This window comes from Dromiciops gliroides, chromosome 3 (assembly GCF_019393635.1).
Source record: "Dromiciops gliroides isolate mDroGli1 chromosome 3, mDroGli1.pri, whole genome shotgun sequence".
Classification (NCBI taxonomy): domain Eukaryota; kingdom Metazoa; phylum Chordata; class Mammalia; order Microbiotheria; family Microbiotheriidae; genus Dromiciops; species Dromiciops gliroides.
In genome coordinates this window covers 340,365,351-340,389,030 of record NC_057863.1, presented here as the reverse complement: position 1 = coordinate 340,389,030, position 23,680 = coordinate 340,365,351, and the positions used below count along the sequence as shown (strand labels likewise).

At 39.4% G+C, this 23,680-nt stretch overlaps 1 protein-coding gene across 5 annotated transcripts in view; it reads right to left on the bottom strand.

The window, feature by feature from the left end:
- PAK2 (p21 (RAC1) activated kinase 2) overlaps positions 1-20,115 on the bottom strand; it is a 133,876-nt gene extending 113,761 nt beyond the window's left edge. For 3 of the 5 annotated variants that reach the window (XR_006355480.1, XM_043991096.1, XM_043991097.1), the window contains exon 1: positions 19,783-20,114. The gene's annotated coding sequence lies outside the window, so the exon portion shown is untranslated. Of the gene's footprint in view, positions 1-19,782 lie in introns of all 5 variants that reach the window. The other 2 variants (XM_043991093.1, XM_043991095.1) reach the window with 1 other exon arrangement.
- Between the last annotated feature and the right edge of the window lie 3,565 nt (positions 20,116-23,680).

The following is a 23,680-nucleotide window of genomic DNA, read 5'->3' as shown; positions in this document are numbered from 1 at the left end:
GCCCTCCCCCCCCCTCCAAAAAAAAGGCACTGCCTACTAGTTATTTATTACTATGATTTCCCATTTTCTACTTACAGTGGCAAAGCTCAAAATTATCAAATTATTTTACTGTATTATTTTGGCAGTCATCAAATGTTAACATTTTAGAGGAAAGTCTTTAATACATTTAAGCAGATCCTCTTCGGGGATTTCATGCCAAAAATGTGAAAATGGAGATGAATTTAAATGAGCAGAGATCATGTCACTGCTAAAAACCCCAACACCACCCAAATGCTGCCCAATCTCACCTCACTTTCTCAGAAACCTTTTTAGTTAGACAACTGCCTTTCATACTAATAACCCTTGTTTGTTTATATTGGTTTTTTTATAGAATCTGAAATTGCAAAGGCCCCACTATTAGACTAGTCTCCTCAGTGGTCACCCCGCAAACCAATCTAACCTGCCTCCCTACTTACTTCTAGTCCTAGTCCCTCCCTTCCATAGAGCGGTCAAAACTAAGGTAACTAAGATTTTCCTTCTGAAAAATACAGTACAAGTGTATTATTTTACATAAGCTTGATCACAACATACCACCAAAGCTTCTGAGGCTTCCTACTGCCTCTCAGAGAAAATACTAACTCCAGCCTAGCATTTGAAATATTCTAGAATCTGCTTCCAAAATTATTGTATGTTACTCCTCTTCATAGATTCTATACGTTATAGATAAGCTTAGACTACTAAACTGTTCCCAGAATTCAGCATTCCGCCTTCCTTTTCTTGCATCTTCAATTTGGAGGAGTCCTATGCCTAGAAGGTATGCCCTTCTGACCTCCATCTGGAATCCACTTCTTCCTCTAAGGCTTAGCTCAGGTTCCATCTTCTATACAAAGATGTTTTTGATTCCCCTAGTTATTAATGCCCTCTCCTGCTTCAAATTACTATGTATTTACTTCCCTATATAGTAGTTTAATTTCCCAACCACTACCCACCCAGGAAATTTATGATCCTTTGACTGTATTTTGTTTTGGTTTTAAATCTACAATGCTGTGCACATAGTAGCAACTTAATAAATGGTTTTTGAATAAAAGTAAATCAAAGGCAGTCTCCCTCTAAGTAATATAATTCAAACTTTAATTACCTACTTAATTACCATTTGTTTATTACCATTAGCCAGAACTAAAACATAAACCCATTAGGAGATAAAGTTGCAGAATTGCAAAGACCTCAAAAATCTGAGAGGATAAATGAAAGCCATGGAAATAGCTGTATCAATTCATATAATAAAAACAATATTTATTTACCAAAATTTAAAGAGAATAATCCTATACTACTTTATCAATATTTGAAAAAATCTGTTATCTTTAAAAGTCATGGGGGGAGGGGAGCAGCTAGGTGGTGGAGTGGATAAAGCACCAGTCCTGAATTCAGGAAGACCTGAGCTCAAATCCAGCCTCTGACACTTAACACTTACTAGCTGTGTGACCCTGGGCAAGTCACTTAACCTCCATTGCCCTCCAAAAAAAAAAGTCATCTAAAAATTAAAATATAATAGCAAAAATATTCAGAGTACTGAACTCAGTTAGAAAGAAATGAATACTTGCCAGTCATCAAACATTACTAAGTGCCTGCAGTGTCATGCACTGTGCTGGATAGAAAAGAAAGGCAAAAACATAATTCCGGACTTTAGGCGTTTACATTCTAATGAGAAAGGCAATATGTGAATACTCAGGTACATACTATGCAGAGTAGATGGTGGGTAATCTCAGAAGAAATGGTACTAGAAGCAAGGAGATTAATTAAAGGCCCACCTGCAGGTGGTATTTGAGCTGAGAGGTTGAAGACAGAGAAATTTAGAGGCAAAGGTATGGTAAGAGGGCAAGGCATCCCAGGCATGGAAGACAGCCAATGCAAAGGCAAAGGCATAGGCATGTGCTGCAGGTACAATAAAGAGAACAGTGTCACTAAATTACAGAATGCAGGGAAGGCAGTAAAGTGCAAACCTGGAAAGGTAGGAAGGGGCAAAGTTGTGAAAAGCACTGCTTACTAGACAGAGGACTTTATATTTGATACTAGAGGTAACAGGGAGCCACTGGAGACGATCTAGCAGGGGGCCACAGAGTCTGCTTTATTGTTTGGAAAAGCACCCTGGCAAAAGTGTGGAGAATGGCTTGAAATTGGGGAAGGTTTGAGATTTAATTTAAAATTTAAAAACTATTGTAATAGTCCAGGTAACGAGGTGGAGAGCCTGAAATAGGGTATAGTAGTGTGAATGGACACAAGGATTTATATGAGATATACATGGAGGATGTAATAAAGATAAAAATAACAAGATTTGGCGATGCATCTGTGAGGTAAGTGAGAATGAGAAGTCATGAATGAATAAACTATGTGCAAAGCACCATGCTAAGTAAGCACTGGAGATACAAATGGAAAAGGTTGTTACTGCTCTCAGGAAGCTCATATTCTAATGGGGGAGAGAACATCTATGGAAGGGCAGCTGCACAGCATAGTAAATAGAATACTGGACAGGGAATCAAGAAAACTCATTTTCTGGATTTGAACTATGGCCTCAGACACTAGCTGGGTGACCCTGAGCAAGTCACTTCACCCTGTGTGCCTCAATTTCCTCATCTGTAAAATGAACTACAGAAGAAAATAGCAAACCACTGTATCTTTGCCAAGAAAATCCCAAATGGGGTCACAAAGAGCCAAATGTGACTAAAAAACACATATGGAAGGTTTCAGCTCCAAGTCAGATGCTTGAAAAGTACCATGATGCTTAGGGGGCAGAAGCAAAGCCTTTTCTTTAAGGTAATTTCCACTGATAAAATCATATCCATTTCTTATATTGAACCATTTGACAGGGACTTTGATAACAAGAACTTCAGTGGCTCTGCCTGTAGCACCTGCAGGAGCAATTGCTAGGCTGCATCTCTACAGGAATTGCTTCATATATCTGATCGTGGCTTTGGGCAGTAGGCTGGAAGCATTCTTACTCCCACGGCTCATAGTCCTGACCTGTCTCCACTGGGATGAGGAAGAATGTTCAGGGTGGTTTGACCTGCCTGGCACATGCTGCTTTCCTTCTCTACCTCAGGGTGCCTTGCTGCTTTAGTTTACTAAGATGACACAGAAGGTTGTAAGCCTGCGTGACTGGGAGACGGTGGTGCTCTTGACAGTCAATAGGGAAGTGCAGAAGAGGAGACCTGGAAATCATCTGTACAGACATCACTGAAGTGATGAACAAAAAGAAACTAATCTAGGACCTATATGGTTCTTTTTTTTCCTTAAAAACAATGTACTATAATTTAACTCAAAATATTTTTGATTACACTGCACAACTTACAGAATGCAGCTTAAATTGAATCCACTGTTATCCTTTAAGGTTTTTTTTGTTTGTTTTTTGTTTTTTGTTTTTAGTGAGGCAATTGGGGTTAAGTGACTTGCCCAGGGTCACACAGCTAGTGTCAAGTGTCTGAGGCTGGATTTGAACTCAGGTCTTCCTGACTCCAGGGTCGGTGCTCTATCCATTGCACCACCTAGCTGCCCCATCCTTTAAGTTTTAATATCTGTAACATTATCTGTATCATTAAAAGTTTGTGGGGGGCAGCTAGATGGCGCAGTGGTTAAAGCACCGGCCCTGGATTCAGGAGTACCTGAGTTCAAATCCGGCCTCAGACACTTGACACTTACTAGCTGTGTGACCCTGGGCAAGTCACTTAACCCCCTACTGCCTGAAAAAAAAAAAGAAGAAGAAGAAGAAAAAAAAAAAGTTTGTTAGAGGGGCAGCTAGGTGGCACAGTGGATAAAGCACCGGCCTGGGTTCAGGAGGACCTGAGTTCAAATTCGACCTCAGACACTTGACACTTACTAGCTGTGTGACCCTGGGCAAGTCACTTAACACCCATTGCCCTACAAAAAAAAAAAATAAAAGTTTGTTAGAATACCGGTAATAATAAACATTTTTTAAAACATAGGTCCTTGAATTTTAAGTGACATACTATCATTTGTTAAGCATGTTCCAGGTGCCAGGCTAAATTCTGGGAACCAAAAAAAAAAAGGTGAAAGCAGTCCTTGACCTCAAGGTACTTATATTCTAATGGAGAAGACTATGTCAATAACTAGATAAATACAAGATATATACAAAGTAAATGGAAAGTATTCTCAGAGGAAAAGGCACCAGCAATTGGAAAGATCAGGAAAGGCCTGCCGAAGGAGATCAAAATAACAATAAACTATTCCAACATGATTATAGATCAACAACATGATAAAGCTTGCCGGAGACACCAACTAGAATAGAAATAACACTCTGAACCATGTAAGACTTTGTGTCATTCAACTATCATGCTCCATTGTTCCGCAAACACAGCACAAATTGGTGAGGAAGTTGGCAGTCAGAGATAAGATCGAAACACAACTGGAGCAAGCCCCTGATAAAAATTATTCCCAACTACATTTTTTTTCAAGTGCTATCTTAAAAGGAGACAGGGGAAAAACAGAAGATATTTATGACATGATTGGTGATTTAAAAGCCACCTGAGATAGTAACCCACTACTGAAAAAGAAATAAATATTTGACAATCAAATAATTTTATCAAGCTATAAAGATTTACCTTATAAAAATTATTTGAGTTGCCTTCTCTCTCATTTGTCATCCCCAAATATCATACTTATTATTCTTAAAAATAAGATTAGTAAACTGAAGGAGCTTTATCTTTAGATTGGTATTCTGTTCTCTTCTTCTCTGGGTTAGAACAAGAAGAGTTTACCTGACCTATGAATTACTCAACCATGACTACTTCAACACAATAAACAAATAATTTCTAGGATGAGCATAAAACAGGTAAAATAAAGGTAAATGCTACAAAGCATACCTAGGAAAGGTTGGGAACCAAAAATTAATAAACTCAGTTTTATACACAGATTTCATTTTCATCATGTCATGTGTCATAAAACAAAATCTTACTAAAATGAAGTTATGTGCATCTATTACCTTCCTATTCCTACTGTTACTCTGTCTCTCTTCCTTTCAGTCTCTGCACTCATATCACAGACTCTAAGAGCTGTGGAAGTTTAGGGATTTATCTAGTCAATTTCCCTCATTTTAAAGGTAAGAACCACAAGGCAGAGAACTTAAGTGACGTGAACAAGATCACTGCCAACTAAGACAGCTAGAAACAGCACCCAAATCTTCTGGCTTACTAAATTCAGGGTTTTCTAATATACCACAAAGCAATTTGTGGGTTTTCTACATATATGAATTTTTCTGAAAAATACAGTACAAGTGTACATGTTAGCTGTGTGACCAAAACCAAGTTACTTAGCCTCTGTAAGCCTCTGCTCCCTTATCTATAATGGGGGGGGGGGTGATGTTGACAGGACCGACCAACCATACAGGTGATGTGAGGATCAACTAAAATATGTAAGGGCTTTGAAAACATTAAAGTATTACATAAGTGTTGTCTGCTACTATTACCTTGTTTGACATAATGAATGTTAAAAAGCAAATAATGTCAGTAAAATATTTCCACTGCTTTACTAGGACTTCAAAAATACTTTGCCAGAATTTGTCATTGCCCTTCAATTGGCTTGCAGTATCAATGATTTTGCTTTAAAGTCTCTCTGCCCCCATCCTACATTTTTTGGAATCAAGGATCTGTAAATAAGCAACCACTTAAAGAGGCAGCTTTAGTATAATAATAGATTGGTCTGGAAGTCAGGAAAACCTGGGTTCCATTCCAGCATCTGACACCTACTAGACAACACCTAACACAGAGCAAGTCATACAACTCCACAGTGCCCCAGGCAATTCATATATACTTTTATATCTGGCTGAGTATAAATTACAAAGTCTGCATGGCTGGAGGGAGCTTCCTCACCAGGAGATCCCTAACAATAAAATCATAGATTTAGTTTAAAAAAATATATATATTTTTAAAGTATTTTAATACACTGACAGGAGTGATGTCTGACAAATAGAAACAGGGTACACTAAACCATTTGTAAGGATCTCTGTGGGCCACATATTGACTTAGTTTTAAAATGTAATTATCTGTTTTACTGGGGGCGGGGGAGGGGGGGGTGGTATTTTGTTAAATACTTCCCAATTGCATTTTAATCTGGTTCAGGCTGCACTAGGACCCCATGTTTGAAACCTCTTCACTAGAGGAGTTAGATGTTTAAAAGAACCCTTCTATGAAGTCCTTTTGTAAATCAAGAACCCTTTTTAAAATGCAACCTATCATCTCCGAACCAGTAAAAAGGTCTACAGGGTATGATTTCCCCCTCCAACCCCCCCCCCCAAAGATTATAATTATAAATAGAGCAGAAAATATACATTTGACTTTTTCACCAGAATTGGTCATTTCAGTATAGAACTACTATTATGTTCCACATTCTGACATCTCTATGTTCTGTCTCTTCAACAGCTAATGAAGTCAAGTGACAAGTAAAGAACATTTATTGAAGGTCACTTATCCAAAGAACTGATCAGTACAAAAAGAAACAAAAAGGAAACACTGAACATAGTACCTCCAACATGCCAACGACCCTGCTCCACACCAATGACAACTTCCTACTAGCTATATTTAATGGGAAGTTTGACTCAACTTCTCCCATGCAAAATTACAATATTCCCAAATTCAGAAATCATTTTAAGGCTCTGAATTGAGTAATGCATAAAAGCCCAGCCTAATAAAAATGAGCTCTGAGAAGATCCAAAGTTCTAATTTAAACTGAAGTTACTTTATTAGGTTCATCAATTTATGTATTCTGTTTAAAGGTAATTAAAACTGCTATTTTTATGGCACTTTAAAATTTGCAAAATACTTTACTTACATTATCTCATTTGAGCCTCAGGGAAACCTGGTGAGATAGGTACCACAGTCATTATTATGATTTCCATTTTTCAGGGATGAAAACAAGGTTCAAAAAAGGCTAAATGAGGGCAGCTAGGTGGCGCAGTGGATAGAGCACCAGCCCTGGATTCAGGAGGACTTGAGTTCAAATCCGGCCTCAGACACTTAACACTTACTAGCTGTGTGACCCTGGGCAAGTCACTTAACCTCATTGCCCCGTTTAAAAAAACAAAAAACAAAAACAAATTGCTAGGCTGCAGGTCCCACTATTGGTTCACCAATATTGAGGATTACAAGTAAATGAACATTTAATACCTGTGTTTAAGCCTCTTAGAGTTTTAGAATAATGACTCTAAATAAAACAGATAATGCATCATCATTCCCTCATTCTAGGATCTTATCCCTTTGCCTTCATCCTAAAAGAAAAACCTTCAGTTGACCCTTTGCCATCACTAGTTAAAAGTCCTCATTTAGAATATATTCCCTAGGGCAGCCAGGTGGCACAGTGGATAAAACACCAGCCCTGGATTCAGGAGGTCCTGAGTTCAAATCCGACCTCAGACAATTTACACTTAACTAGCTGTGTGACCCTGGGCAAGTCACTTAACCCTCACTGCTCCACCAAAACAAACAAAAAAAAACCACACAATAGAATATACCTCCTAAAAAAAATTGTTTTTATTGCCTCCACTTTTTCTCCCTCATTCATTTCACAATTCTTAGAAATCTGATTTTCAACATTATCCCTCAGCTTTACAGATGGGAACCTGAGGCCTAAAGAGACCAAGAGACTTGTCAGTTTCACAGCTAGTAAATATCAGAATCAAGATTTAAACCCAAGGCCTCCTCCAAATCCCTGTCCTACCTACTGAACTATATTGCCTCTGAAGTGTTTCATCATCAGTCCTCCAATGCCAATACTGGTCACTCTGTTGATCTGAATTCTGATGTCTTTAAGTGTTTTTTCCTCCACATTTATTGTAGTAATTGTGTGTACTCTCTGTCCTCTTAGTTCTGCTGACCTCACCCTCTATCGGTTCAAAAATGACTTTCCAAATGTCTCTGAATTCTTTGTAAGGCAAACAAGTCTCAAGTTGCCCCACTCCCAATCTTCACCACTATAACTGAGAAGAGGAAATAGTACTTTCCATTCATTTCAATTCTCTTATTTTTGTTTTTCCAAAAACTAGGGGAAAATTTAACTCATTCCCTCTATACATTTTTCCTGGCCCTCCCACTTCCAAAAAATAATAATAATTTAAAAATCAAGTTTTTTGTAATGCAGCAGGGTACTTTAAAGGACTTTCAAAAGGACACTGAAAAAAAAATACTGCAATTTAACCAAAACTTTTACCTTTCTCCCAAATAGAAGCTTTCTAGGACTTTCTAAAAGTTTTACACTTCTAATCATGACATCAGATAGTGGTTAAACTCTCCCAACAAGAGTGGTCAAGGATACAGTCTTGGATAATTGTCCACATTTGGATCAACATGCAGAACAATAATATAATAAAACTTATCAACAAGTGACAGAAATTATAATTACACCAATAGATGCAGAAAAAGTCTTTAAAACATTTTTTAAAAATACAAGAACAGAATTTTTTCCCATTAATTTGATTAAACACACCTATTTGAAACAGAGAGCTAATACTACTTGCAATCTGGAATACACTAAACACACTTGCACTAAAACTGGATACAAAATAATATTGTTCACTTTAGCCAGTCCTATTTGAATTTTAGAATCATTAATTAGTAATAAAGAGGGTAAGAGAGTTCCCTTGAGATTATTATTATTTTATTTTTTTTTGCAGGGCGATAAGGGTTAAGTGACTTGCTCAGGATCACACAGCTAGTAAATGTCAAGTGTCTGATGCCGAATTTGAACTCGTCCTCCTGAATCCAGGGCAAGTGCTTTATCCATTGAGCCACCTATCTGCCCCCAAGATAGTTCGATCTATAGATAATGATTGTCTATAAAAATAAAAAACAAAAACATTTAATAGTTAACCTCAAAAAGAAGAGATAGATAAAATAGCCCAATTAAAGTAATCTACGTTTTTAAGTCATTAACAAAAACCAAGAATACCTGACAAAGAAAAAAGGCATTTACACTAACAAAAACTGTCAAGTATTTGGAGAAAATCTTGTCCCCAAAAAGAAAACTTTAATTTTGACTAAAATAAAGGAAGAACCAGACAAGTGGGAGATATCCCCTATACATGTTTAGAACAATCTAATATAGCAAACATGTCAATACTCTTCAAATTAATGTACAGATGTGACACAATGTTAATTCTTTTTGTAAAAGAATCAGATAAAACCAATAACATTTTTTACAGAATACAGGCGAGACTGTACTTTTCTTTTTTTGTTTTTAGTGAAGTAATTGGGGTTAAGTGACTTGCCCAGGGTCACACAGCTAGTAAGTGTTAAGTGTCTGAGGCCAGATTTGAACTCAGGTACTCCTGACTCCAGGGCCGGTGCTCTATCCACTGCGCCACCTAGCTGCCCGAGACTGTACTTTTCAAAGATGAAGTGAAAGGGAGGGAAATGAAGGGAAAAATCATATACAACATGCCGTGTTTTTCATAAATACTACTTCATTTGATCCTCAAAACAAACCTATGGGGGCGGCTAGATGGCCCATTTTTACAATTAAGTGACTTGTCTGGAGTCACACAACCATTAGGAATTAAATGAAGAGGCACTGCCAGTTTTTGAACAATTTTAAAGTAATAATTAGCTTTTAAGTAATAAACAGAAAAATAAATCAATTAAGTAGAATAATCTGGAAAGATAAGTGACTATGAGAGAAAGACTATTTTATAACCCTAATATTACTCAACATTATCAAAAATAACCATTCAATACAAGATGTTTGGAAAATCAGGGACGACTACTACTAAAATGATAGAAGGGGAAAATGACAAGTGGAGGGGATGTGGAAAAAATTGGGACACAGTGTATTACTGCTGGTGGAACTATGAACTGATCCAGTCATTTTGGAAAGCAATCTGAAATTATGCCCAAAGAATTATAAAACTGTGTATAGCCTTTGGCCCAGCAATATCACTATTAGGTCTGTTTCCCAAGGTGAACAAGGAAAAAGGAATTAACCTACATGCTCCAAAATATTTACAGCAGCTCTTTGTGGTGGCAAAGAACTGGAAACTAAGGGGATGCTCATCAATTGGGGAATGACTAAACAAGTCATGGCATATGATTGTGATGGAATACTACTGTGCTGTAAGTGATGATAAGCTTAGCTGATTATAGAAAAACACATAGAAAGACTTGAATGAAATAATGATGAGTGAAATGAGCAGAACCAAGAGAATATTATGTATAGCAAAAGCAGTATTGTTTAAAGAACAACTGTGAATGACTAAGTTATTCTGAGTATTATAAATATTCAAATTAACTACAAAGGTCTTATGAAGAAAGATGGTATCCACCTCCAGAAAAAGAACTGATAAATAGAAGTATGCATCATATGGTTTTATACACACACTCTACTCGCTGTATCAATGGTGACTTCTCTCTGTAGATGGACTGCATTTTTCATAGGACCTTCAGAGTTGTCTTGGATCATTGTATTGCTGAAAATATGCAAGTCATTCACAGTAGATCATCTTACAGTATTGCTGTTATTTTCTATACAGTACATTTCACGTTGCATCAGTTCGTGTAGGTCTTTCTGGGTTTAAAGGGAAATTTTAAAATAGGGATTATTCCCCAGTTGGTGGGCTAAAAGTATAAGTGCCAGGAAAGGACACAAAGAAATTTGGTAATAATACAATGAAAAAGAAACCAAGAGAGAGCAGAGTTTCAAGAAATAGTAGGTGATCAACAGCATAAAAAGATTAGAGAGAAAATGAATACTTAGAGAAGACATAGGCTTTTTCTAGAATAAAATGATACATCAGTTGAGAGAGCAGTTTCAATAGAGTGAAAGGAATAGAAGCCAGATTGCTAAGGTTTAAAATAGGGCATGGGGAAAAAGAAATGGAGGTTTTAGCAGAAGACAACATTCTCTAGGTGTCTGAAGAAATTAAATTCAAAAAGCATTTATATATGGGGGGCAGCTAGGTGGCACAGTGAATAAAGCAAGGGCCCTGGATTCAGGAGGACCTGAGTTAAAATCCAGCCTCAGACACTTGACACTTACTGACTGTGTGACCCTGGGCAAATCACTGCTATGCCAAGAAGAAAAAAAAGGCATTTACATATGACACACATTAGAAATGTAAGCTCTTGGATGGCAGGAAATATCTTTGCATTTTCCTTATATCTACAGTGCTTGAAAACTACTATGGGTTTAATCAACACTCAATGAATGATTACAAGGTACCAGGCTGCATGATGGAAACATAAAGTCAAAATGAGATGGTCCTTGCTCTCAGTTTACATTCTAATCAGTATTTTTAAGCAGCTAGGCTAGTGGATTGAGCATTAATTAAATCTGTGGTCAGGAAGATCTGAGTTCAAATCCAGCCTCAGAAACTTACTAGTTGTGTGACCCTGGGCAAGTCACATAACTTGTCGCCTCAGTTTTCTCTTCTGTAAAAGGGGGGTAATAACAGCACCTACCTCCCAGGGCAGTTGTGAGGCTATAAAAAGAAATGACATTTGTAAAAACATTTTATAAACCTTAAATAAATGCTAGCTCTGCTGCTGCTACTGCTGCTGCTGCTAGTGATGGTCGTAGTAGTAACAGCAGTAGTAGTAGTATTTCCAACTAGTGAAGGTCTTTCTTTAGGATGAAGGAGATCTATCCATTCTGGAAAGCAAGGGATTAAGACACTAAAGAGAACTATAAAGCTCTCTATTAATTGCTTTATTTAGAGTACCAATTCCAAAACTTATAAAGGCTTAAATTCAAGTATTAAACATTTACTTACCTTAATCCTTAACACTGGTGACCCAATAGTGGCACCTGCAACCTACCAACCCAACCTCAAAAATATTCAGGAAGGAAAAACAAACTCCAAAGAGGCCAGTTTTTCATTACCATAATCCCTAATACACTCACCACTGTGAAAAGAGCTAAAACGGGTGGACCAGAGCTAAAACTGCCATCTTAGGTAAAATGGAAGAACAAAACTGCCATTCTTTTTTAGCAACAATATTATCAGGTATCTGACAATCCTTGTCCCCCCCACTAGAAATAAGTCCAGCAATGTTTACTGACATTTATATGTACTATAGGAGAGGCTGTGGATTATAGGCTCTAGAGCTGGAAGGAGGCTAAAAGGTCATTTATAGTCTGATTCCCCCTCCCCCCATCTATCAGATGAGGAAACTGAGGCCCAAGGAAGGTGAAGTGACCTGCCCATGGTCAAACAGTAAGTAACAGCACTGGAATGGCAAGCCTAGTCTTCTGACTCCAAATACTGCACTCTTTATTTACTCTATGCCATAATTAAGAGAATTTTAGCAGTAACAGGGGCCTTGGAGATCAACCTCCCTATCTTTCATACAATGTTCAATGGCTTGCAGACGAGATTTGAACCTGTCACATTTTTCACTATGGCAGTCTTCCTTCTAGTACTGGACATGGTTCTAGCTCTCAAATTCTAGAAAGTCTGTATTCTTCCAACCATCCCATGAGGCAGGTCGTAGAAGTATCATCATTGTCATTTTAAAAATAAGTTAACGAGGGGGCAGCTAGATGGCGCAGTGGTAAAGCACCAGCCCTGGATTCAGGAGTACCTGAGTTCAAATCCGGCCTCAGACACTTGACACTAACTAGCTGTGTGACCCTGGGCAAGTCACTTAACCCTCATTGCCCTGCAAAAAAAAAAAAAAGTTAACTGAAGAGGCAGCTAGGTGACACAGTGGATGAAGCACCGGCCCTGGATTCAGGAGGACCTGAGTTAAAATCCAGCCTCAGACACTTGACACTTACTAGCTCATTGTCCCACCAAAAAAAACCCATTAAGTTAACTGAGATATGAAGTTATTTGTCTAGGGTCACAAAATACCATAGAACTCCAAGACTATGGGTTTTTGTACCATCCCCTTCTTCTCAAAGCTGGGATGGCATTTCACTAAAGGAGTTCAACATGAAGCAGCATAACTCAAATGAGAGCCAATAAAGAGGCCAGGTGAACTAGAATGTAATGGATAGGACTGAAAGCTAAGACTGAATAGGTAAAGTAAGGCTTCATAATAGATCTTTTTAGCACCACACAGGTATTCAGATTTGATGTGTTAAACAATAAAGAACTACTAAAAAAATTTCAGCTCTCTGAGAGGGTGGGTAAACATAGAACAAAGGGATTGTAAGAGAGCAGAACAAAAGACAGAAGAAAGAGACTAATATGGGATAGGTTTAGAAAGCTGAAGTTTATAACTATTCTGACAACAGTGCAAATTAAAAGTCCTCCAAAAATGCCTTACAGAATTAACATCAGAATGAGATTTTACTTCTCCTAATTACCCTTAATATTTAGTAAAAAAAATTTTTAAATTATTTCTTGGAGCAGTGGATAGAGCACTGGCCCTGGAGTCAGGAGGACCTGAGTTCAAATCCAGCCTCAGACACTTAACACTTACTAGCTGTGTAACCCTGGGCAAGTCACTTAACCCCAATTGCCTCACCAAAAGAAAAAAAAGAAAAAGAAAAAGAAAAAAAATCATATCTTGGCTAACTAGGCATGTAATGGTCTAGTGAATGAATGAATGAAAAAGCATTAAGTACTTATTATGGAGAAGGGAAGAGAATGAGCATTTATTAAGCACCTACTATCTGCCAGGCACTGTGCAAAGTGCTTTACAAATATTACTGCATTTAATCCTCACAAGCCCAAGAGATGCGTACTATTATTATCTTTGTTCTAAAGTTGAGAAAACTGAGTCAGACAAAGATTAAGTGACTGCCTTTAAGAAGTGTCTGAGGCTAGACCTGAACTCATTCCTCCTGATTCCAGGCCCAGGGTGCTAGCCACTGTATCACCTTGCTACAAAGCAGTGTGCTTAGACATAGAAATACAAAAAGACAAGTAAAACAGTCTCTGTTCCCAAGGAGCTCAATATTCCAGTGGGGGGGATAAAACATAAAGTGTGTTTCAACTGCAAGTCAGGTGGAAAGATCTGATGGCCCTTAGGATGCATCAGCAAAGCAGAAGGTAATGCATCTTTCTTTAATTCCATTTCCACTGATAAAATTATATCTATTTCTGACGCTGAATCATTTGACAGTGCCAAAGACTTAGTGGTCACAATTTTCTTTTCCTGGTCTTCAGCAGCTCTGGTTGCTCAGGAAGTAGGGGCTGCTACAGCAGCCACAGATGCAGGTGCCTGTCCTACCTCCACTGGGGTTGCTTCTGTGGATGATGATGGCTTCGGAAGCTGGGCTGGAAGCAAGACCCATTATTTACAGGGTGCAATAACTCCCAAGGTTCTTGAAGTTATCTTTCCTTAAGTGGTAGATGCCCATCAGCTGGTATTAAAAGTGGTAAAGAAGGTGGGCCCCTTACTCATAGTGATAGCTCCACTAAAAGAAGACATTGGGGCCCAGACTTTCTGTATCAGGGTCTGAGCTCAGAAGTGTTAACAGGTAGTGGTTTGACTTGCCTGGCATGTGTGCCTCCTGTCTCTCTTTGAGGGTGCCTTGCTGCTTCAGCTAGCTTGTGTACTTGGAAGGTAACTGTTGGTCAACAACTGGTGAGATGGTTGGCCCTTTCTCCAGAGGGGTTGCTTCCTCATGATGGCTGTAGGAACTGGGTTATTAGCAGGTCCAGTAGTTCAGGATCCTGGGCTGACTCCATCAGATGGGCCTCCTATCTTGCCTCAGGGTACCTTGCTGCTTCAGCTAGTACAAACCTATAGGCCTACAGCAGAACCTTTCAATGAGAGACCTTGGGACCAAAGAAAACCAAAAGAAGACTATGAAAACAACTTTCTAACTCAGATAAAACTACTTGGAACCCAATACCCAGCTTTTTGTTTTACATTTGAAAATTTAACCTAAGATTTGGGAACAGTTTCCCACTACACACTATGTCAAATGTTTTTGAAATATTTTAATAATTAAAGTACTATAAGATGCTTTCAAAAATGTTGAACAATAAAAATGACACTCATCCTGTACTGAGGCATTCGCCTAGATTTTGTTCTTCAGTGCACCAAGAGTATTAACTGCCTCCCCGCAAAATAACAAGTGGCTTTTTATTTTTGTTTTTGTTTGTTTGTTTTGGGGAGGTTTTTTTGCAGGGCAATGAGGGTTGTGACTTGCCCAGGGTCACACAGCTCTACATGTCAAGTGTCTGAGGTCACATTTGAACTCAGGTCCTTCTGAATCCAGGGCTGGTGCTTTATCCACTGCGCCACCTAGCTGCCCATGGCTTTTTATTTTTAAGTCTATAGATCCTATGGATCTAGCTATGGAGATATCTATGGATAAACTCATAATAAAAAACAAAACTATATAAACTGAAAAAATCTTAAAAATACACTTTAATGTGCTCTACTGAAATAAACTGTGCTACTTTAACAAAATCTTTCCTTCTCACGAGAGCCTGAAAAACTGATAATGTAAAAGAGCATTAAATTGGGGAAAGAGGACTTAGGAAGGGAGAAGAAAAATGCTTGTTAACTGAAAAAAGCTAAAGTTTAAAAAAAATTTAAGAGCATTAAAACTTTAATGAAGGGGCAGCTAGGTGGCGAAGTGTATAGAGCACCGACCCTGGATTCAGGAGTACCTGAGTTCAAATTGGGCCTCAGATACTTTACACTTACTAGCTGTGTGACCCTGGGTAAGTCACTTAACCCCAATTGCCTCCCTAAAAAAACCCAAACAACAACAAAAAAAACTTTAATGAATAGGAAAGTCTAGAAACATAGAAGATATGGTGCCATTTACTTCTGGATGACTACTGTTTCATTTTTATTTGAGATTATATCTGCATCTCTTTTTAATTTTGGGAGGGAGTAGGGAAGGGGGAGATTTGGTCTCCCAATCCCATCCAAGATGGAAATGCTGCACACTCACTGGCCCAATCCTCCTACTAATCAACTAGAGAGCTTTTTGATTTGTTCCATTTCCAACTTGGGCCAGTTTACACCTCCTTAGGTAGTCTGGTAGTACCCATTTACTGGTTGCTCACCATATTGGTGCCATACCTTAGTGAGGACACTAACAGCTTTATCCAAGCTACAAAAGGAATTCCAAGCTCAAGGGATCAGTGGATTACAGGAATTCAGCACCACCCCCAGTTTTAATATGTACATCTTAAACATTACAGGAATATTGCATTTTTACTCAACCCCTAAAATGAACTCCCAAAATGTCCATGTTTTGTATCTATTGTAAAAACTTATTATTAAAAAGATATATTCAAGGAAGATCATTTTTGCAACTTCAATGCTTTTAGAAAGCACTTTTTACTTAATCAAGAGTGTGTGATGGTTGCTATGGAAACAATTAAATACAAAATGAGGGGTTTGCACTAAATTATATCTGAAGTCCCTTCCAAGCTCTAAAACAGCTATGGGTTTTTGTCTTTGGGGTCATGGATTTGGGGGGATGGGGAGGGTCAGGAGCTTAGAAACAAGTAAATCAGCATTTAAATTCCCTCCTGATGGGAGACAATGAGTAACAACAAAATATTTGCTAAAGTGAATTGAATTCCCAATCTTTCCAAGTATGAGGGTTTTTTTCTCCGAAAATTTCATGGATACTCACATGTAATAATTATGCTATCAACATCCACTGAGAAAAGTCAAGACAAAAACAGCTACTCAAAATTCAGTAATGCTTTCAAGTGAATCTGTATTTTATTAATCAAGTCTCATTTGAATTCCCCCCAAAATCAAATTAGACATAAATGATGCATTAAATAATATAAAACTATCAGAAGACCCATTATTCACACTTCATTTTTTGTTGAAGATTCAAAATGCTTGATGAACATTAAGATTCATAGGCTCACTCTGACCCAAGGGATAGGAAACTACTTTCTATGACTCCTTTTTTTTCCTTTCTTTTTCAGCTGTAGACTATGGTAGATGAAAGCTACAAGGAGAGTAGCGCTAGTTTGGAGCCAAGTTACCTGAACATATTCCATCTTCTTTATTAGTTTAGAAGTGATCAAATGTCCATCAATTAAAAAAAAAAAAGATTTGAGGGAAGCTGCTAAAGAATAGGAAAAACTGACACCAAATGGACCAAAATACTAATGAGAAAATTCCACATACCTCAAGATTTTGTGACCTAAGATAAATTCAGGAGAAATCAAAAGAAACATTTTTACCAAAGCCATTAAGTAAACGTTTAAGCATTTTACTTAAAATTGGGGTTCATCAGTAAATAATAACAATTAAAGATCTGTAGGAAAATATACCATATTGTCCCTAGGTTCTAATATCTTAAAGTCATGAACTAAGTACAAAATTATATGTATCCTGGGGCAACTAGGTGACAAAGTAGATAAAGCACCAGCCCTGGAGTCAGGAGGACCTGAGTTCAAATCCGGCCTCAGACACTTAACACTTACTAGCTGTGTGACCCTAGGCAAGTCACTTGACCCCAATTGCCTCACGGGGGGGGGGGGGGGGGGGGGGGGAGCATATCCTATAGAAATTGTGTACCCTACCAGAATGCATTGTTTAAAAAAAAAAAACATTTAATGGAAAAGCATGTTACTGTATCAACCATGTCAATGAGGTATCCTAGTTATGGGCCATGACCATTTACCTGATGGCTGCTTTTGCTAACTGCAAACCAAGTGCCTTTAAGGAAATGGCCTCTTGGCCATACAAAAATCACCAACATTATAATGATCCAGAAAAATAAATAATTCTCAAATAACAGCAAATCACTGAGTAGTAAATTGTCTGGTCAGAGAATCCTAGGCCTCAACCAGATAGGCATACCTAGAAACAAGAAGAGAGCGCTCCACAATACAAAAATCACCACTAGTCTTTGAAGTCAGAAAGCCTGGGATAAAATACTGATTCTGCTACTTATTAGCTTAATAATCTTAAACAAATCACCATACATTTTTCTGGGTCTCTATTTCCTCATCTGTACAATGTAGCCATTGGCCTAGATGACCTTTGAGGTCACTCCTAGCTGGATATAATTCTAGGTTTGTAATTTCCTGGGTAAGAACCAGGGATTGCACATGCAACTGTTATAAAATATAAAAGTTTTAAAGAACTCTAACAGTTTCAACATCTCATACTCTGAGATTACCATAATCCATTACTATCAAATATTTAACCCCTAACTATGTACAAGTGGTTGTGTTACGTCTCTAATGCCACAAAAAGATGAGGTTAAGATCTTGGCAATTCATTTTTGCTCACAGCCAATCATGATATGCACATAGCCTATGAACATTTCAATGTTAATTTTTTTTTTATTATGCTTGAATGGGGCTGCCATTTGTGAGTCTTCAGCATAACAGTGAGAAGACCACACAAACACACCTGAACTTAGATCACCTCCTTGGGTTCAATGTCTAGGTGCATAACAAAAAAATCAACTTTGTTGAGGGGCTAAACATTTATCATCAGTCCTTAGTTTTCTTTATTAAGCAGCTGTCACCTTAAACACTGCCATAACTAAATGTTCTCTTTCACAGATTCTTCTGACAAAAAAATCGCTTACTTGGTAACCAACATCGCCAAGTGCACAATTTTAAAAGCCACGGATAAAAGTGTCGCCTTAAACCTCCATTCTTATACTAGACTTTATGCAGTTTTCCTTTTTTCTCAAAAGTTAAGTCTTTGACAAAAGCTACAGAACCTCTGGCAGGGCTGGACAAGTTTTCACTTGCCTCCAAAATTACTGTGCACTGAGTTCATCTAACAAAAGAGATCTTCATCTAGCTTCATTTTAAATTATTCTTATTTTTCTGGACAACTCTACAAAAACACTCTCGAGAGTAAATTCTTGTAGATTTCAATATCCTGCCTACTTATAAGAGCGGAAGAGTCAAACACAGCAGGGGAAAAAATGTGACGCGTGTACCCTTGATCCAAAACCCAGCTTCTGGGTCTAATTTTAGGCCTAAGCATTCGGATTGTGTCCCTTTGCAAAGTAGGCAAAACATGTATAGATTATTGGACAGAAATCAATGAGTCCACGTAGTGGGAAATAAATCTCGCACTGTAGAAAGGGCATATTCTTCCCCCTCCCCCAATAAAAGGACGACCACAAACTATATCCTAACCAGGAAACTATAAGTACTTTCCAAATATCAATACTTGGGTCAGTCTATACTTAACGATTTCTGCAAAAGAATGAATCTACTTATGAAGTAAAGTTTTTATTCTGGAAGGAGTGCCCCTCTCAAAAGAAAAAAAAAAACTTAAGTCGCAGAGAACAGAGTTCATGATCAGTAGCTTCAAGTTAATTTAAGGTTTCCTAAAGAAGTCAATAACTCGTCTCCTGGCACAGGATTAAAATAGGAATGATCAGAAGTGAGACCTAAAGAGTTGCAATAGAGCAGCGAAGGGGGGGGGGGGGTTCCCTAGGATTTGTGGACCAGGAGTTTCAGCAGCTGCGGTTTGTGGCAAGGGAGATAGCAGATTGGGGTTAAGGGCTGGGCAGGGATTCAAGGGACTCATGTCCAGAGCCCTCGGGGAGGACCGAAGGGCTAGCTGAGCACTGTCTGGAAGAAGGAAAACTGGCCGGACCCCAGAGGGGGCCACGAGGGAAAGAAAAAGGCGTGTGCGTGGGAGGGCGGAGGGCGAGAAGCGGAGAGGCAGAGGCTTGGGGCAGTTCAGGGGCAGGACGACCCCCGCCCCCCAATCTCTCGGCCAGCCTTCCTTCCCCCGCGGAGTGGCGAAGGGGAAGAAGCCAGCCCTGGGGGAGCAAACAATAAGCAGCCACCGCCCCGGGACACAGGTGGCGGCGGCGGCCCGGGCCGAGCCGGGATTCCCGGCGCGAGGGGAGGGGGCGGCCCAGCGCGGGTCCAGCCTCACTTACCACGGCCACAGAGCGATGCGTCCCCGCCCCTGCGAGGCGCCTGGGTCAGCGTCTCCCTCCTGCGACCGTCGGGACGCAAGCCCCGCGCTCCCCGCCTGGCTGGCTGCTTGGCTCCGGAGCCGCCCCGGGCGGGCGCGGCCAGGGAAGGGAGGGCAGGGGGGACCGGGAGCCGGCCTCTGCAACTCGAGGCCCCCTCCCCCGGGGCGCTGCTGCGGCCGCCCTCGCTACTAGGCCGTGCGGCCGCCCCAAGCGCCCCAGTTCAGGGAGGGCAGGGGTGGCAGCCTTCGGCAATGGCGACCGCCGGGGCCTGAGGGGAAGCGGAACAACCGCCGCTGCCGCCGCTGAAGCTGCTGCTGCGCGTGGCCACAACCCTAGAGGAGGGGGGGGGGGGGGAACGAGGATTGCTGAGAGGAGGCGGCGTCAACAACAGTAGCGCCCCGCAGGCTGCGCCGAGCGGGCGCCGCCACCTCTCCAGGACCAAACCGAACCCCTCAAACCCGATTGGCCGCCGTCCGCCAAGGGGAGAGGAAACTGCCGGGAATTGTAGTTTCCGTTGCCGGCTGAGTGATTAGTCCAGAGAGGCCGTGCAGTCTTTCAGCTAGTCAGTCCAATCCCATGTCTCCAAAGGGGCCTACACCAATTCTGCTCAATGCGGGGCAATTAGGATATACACATATCCTATGCACACTTCCGTGCCAATTTATTTAAAAAATTTATGTTTGGGAAAAGGTTACCTTTTCTATTCTGAGAGTCTTCTCAAGGAACGTGCCACCTCCTGAATTCATTTAGGTTTTTACTTACGAAAACCACAATGCTTTCACATAGTAAGCGCTCAATAAATGCTTTATCCATTCATTCAAAAAAAGTCATTCTACTTATATGAAATGATGTAAAGTGAAGTTAGCAGAACCAGAATATTGTACACAGTAATAGCAATACCGTAACAATGATCGACTGTGAAAGACTTAAACAATGATCAAGACATTGATCCAAGACAATTCCAAAGAACCAATGAAGAAAAATGCTATCCACCTTCAGGGAGAGAACTGATGAACTCTAAGTGCAAATTGAAGCATACTTTTTTTTACTTTTATTTTTCTTCCTTTTTGGTGTGTGTTTTCTTATTTTTCATGACTACACATGTATAATCAATATATTGTTTGCCTTCTCAAGGGATGGGAGAAGGGTGGAAGAGAGGAAGAGAATTTGGAACTCAAAATTTTTTAAAAAGGAATGCTAAAAATTGTACATGTAATGGGAAGATGTTTAACAAAATTAAAAAAAAAATTTGTAAAAAAGTCATTCCAGAGCCAAGGCCTCAGTTTCCCCATGATCTATGTAATCAATGTTGTACTGCGTGGCTGTACAAAAAGGAAATTTTTGTTGTTCCTCAGTGGTATCCAACTCTTTGTGACCCCATTTGGGGTTTTCTTGGCAAAGATACTAGAGTGGCTTGTTCAAGGTCACACAGCTGGTGTCAGACCAGATTTGAACCTATAGAGAGTCTTCTTTACTTTTAGGTTGGGTACTCTATTGACCTTGTCACCTACCTGCCCCAAATAAAGGAGGTAGTAGACCTCTAAAAACAAACTTTACCTACTTCAAAATATGGATGCACTTTCCCTCATCTACCTTTTACAAGGAAGTCAATGTAATGATCATTTAACTATTTTTAGCTCCCAGTCTTCACCCCATTCCTTATTCTGCCTGGAGCAGTGAAATTAAAGGAGCAGAAGAATATTAAATCAGGATGCAGTGAACTAGGCCTGTGGTATACTTGGATGCTTTTCAGAGACAGATCCGGGATGTATAGACAACAGATCTGTGGCATCCCGTTTTATAGAAAGAATAGGAGAAAGAATGAACTGAGACTCAATGCTGAGCTGAAATTCTGTTCTAGCCTTGCCTTTAATACTATGTGATGTAAGTCACTTATCGTGTCCACCTCAATTTCCTCATTTGTCCAATAGGAAAATGGAAATAGATTATCAGTAGGGTCCCATCCAGTTGGTAACATTCTGAGATTATATAACTTATTTGGAAGTGTGACCCCAGACAAGTCACTTCCCCTCTTACATTTTCACATCTGTACAATGAGATATAGTAGCTAGACTAGGTAGTCTTTGAAAACCCCTTCTATAATTCTACTTATAAATTTATTCCAGGAGAAACACCGTACTTAGAAGCAAGCACTCTAGAGAGTCGCAAAATTCTTTAGCAACTATGTGGTGCGATAACTTTTTAATAGCTAAACATCCCTCTAATGATAAATCACTTCTTAAAAAATCAAAGGTACCCATAAGAACACAAACAGATCAAAAAAAATCTTAATTTTCACATAAAAAATGTTGCCTTTTCAATCATCAGGTTAAAGACAGAAACCCCACTTTTATCTCTGCAATGAATTGAAAATAAAAAATGTTGATTAAGCACTTACCATTCGCCAGGCACAGTGCTTAGTAATGGAGATACAAATACAAACAAGCAAGCCAGTCCTTGCCCTCAAGAAGCTTATTCTAATAGAGGAAAATGATAGATGGAGGAATGGATGAATAGATGTGTATATGTATGTATGTCTATCTACCTATCATCTACTGGGGTAGCTAGGTAGTACAGTGGGTAGAGAGCACTGGCCCTGAAGTGGGGAGGACCTGAGTTCAAATCTCACTTCAGACACACTGTGTGTCGCTGGGCAAGTCACTTAACCCCAATTGCCTTAAACATCCAGGGCCATCTCCAGTTGTTCTGATATATATCATGCCACTGGACCCAGATGGTTCTGGAGGAATGAGGTTGGTGTCCTTGCACAGCCCTCTGTCACTTAAATCCAATTCCGTTCAAGTCATCACATCACCCAGATATCATGGTCCTGTGTTTTTTAAAATTATGGCTAAAACGGTCTTTTATGAATTAATTAGTTGCTATTACTATGTTTTATAAATTAAATTGCTATTGAACAAGTTTTGGCAGTAAGCATTTGGGGGGGGTTGTTTTGTTTTGGGGGCATTTATTATTAATTAATATTATATATACCAGTAAAGGATTGACCTCTTGGCAGTTAGCAAGAGCAGGAGAAAAGCCCCAAACCCATGCTGTCTCTCAGAGATGGGGGAGGACTAAAACTGATCTCTGGGCCCCCCACCAAGAAATCCATTATTAATAATTATTTTCTCACTGTCCTCTAAGAATGAAGGACAAACAATATCTATCTACCTATCTATGAGCTAGAAATCGGAATGGGAGGGAGGATGTGCCAGGAGTGGTTTGGAAATAGTGTGGTGGCCTGATTTGTGGCAAGACAATGGTCTGGGCCCCTCTATAAAGCTTCTGATCATGAAGAAGGGAAGCATAAAACAGAAAGACAAATCCTTTGTTAAACAGTAGGAATCCATGTTTTAGGATAGTTTTGGTTTTTTTGTTTTTTTTTTTTTAATGAGGCAATTGGGGTTAAGTGACTTGCCCAGGGTCACACAGCTAGTAAGTGTTGAGTGTCTGAGGCTGGATTTGAACTCAGGTACTCCTGACTCCAGGGCCAGGGCTCTATCCACCGCGCCACCTAGCCACTCCTAGGATAGTTTTAACAACAGAACTAGCTGCTTCTTTTTTGGTGATAAACACTACTATATAACCTACAGAACTATGCTTGATTCTTCATACAATAAAATAATTATTGAACACAGATAACAAAGTGTTATGAGCAAAACAAAGACGAACAGTAACGTACTTAACAGTCTAAAACACACTTTATATATGTTATCTTAGCTAGACTTCACAACACTCTGAGGTTGTTGTTGCTGTTGTCTTTGTCCTAGAAGAGGACAAATGACATCAGGAGGGTGATGTCGTGACTTGTGCACGAACTAGATTTAAGTAAGGCAGAGCTGACAAAGTCGTCAGC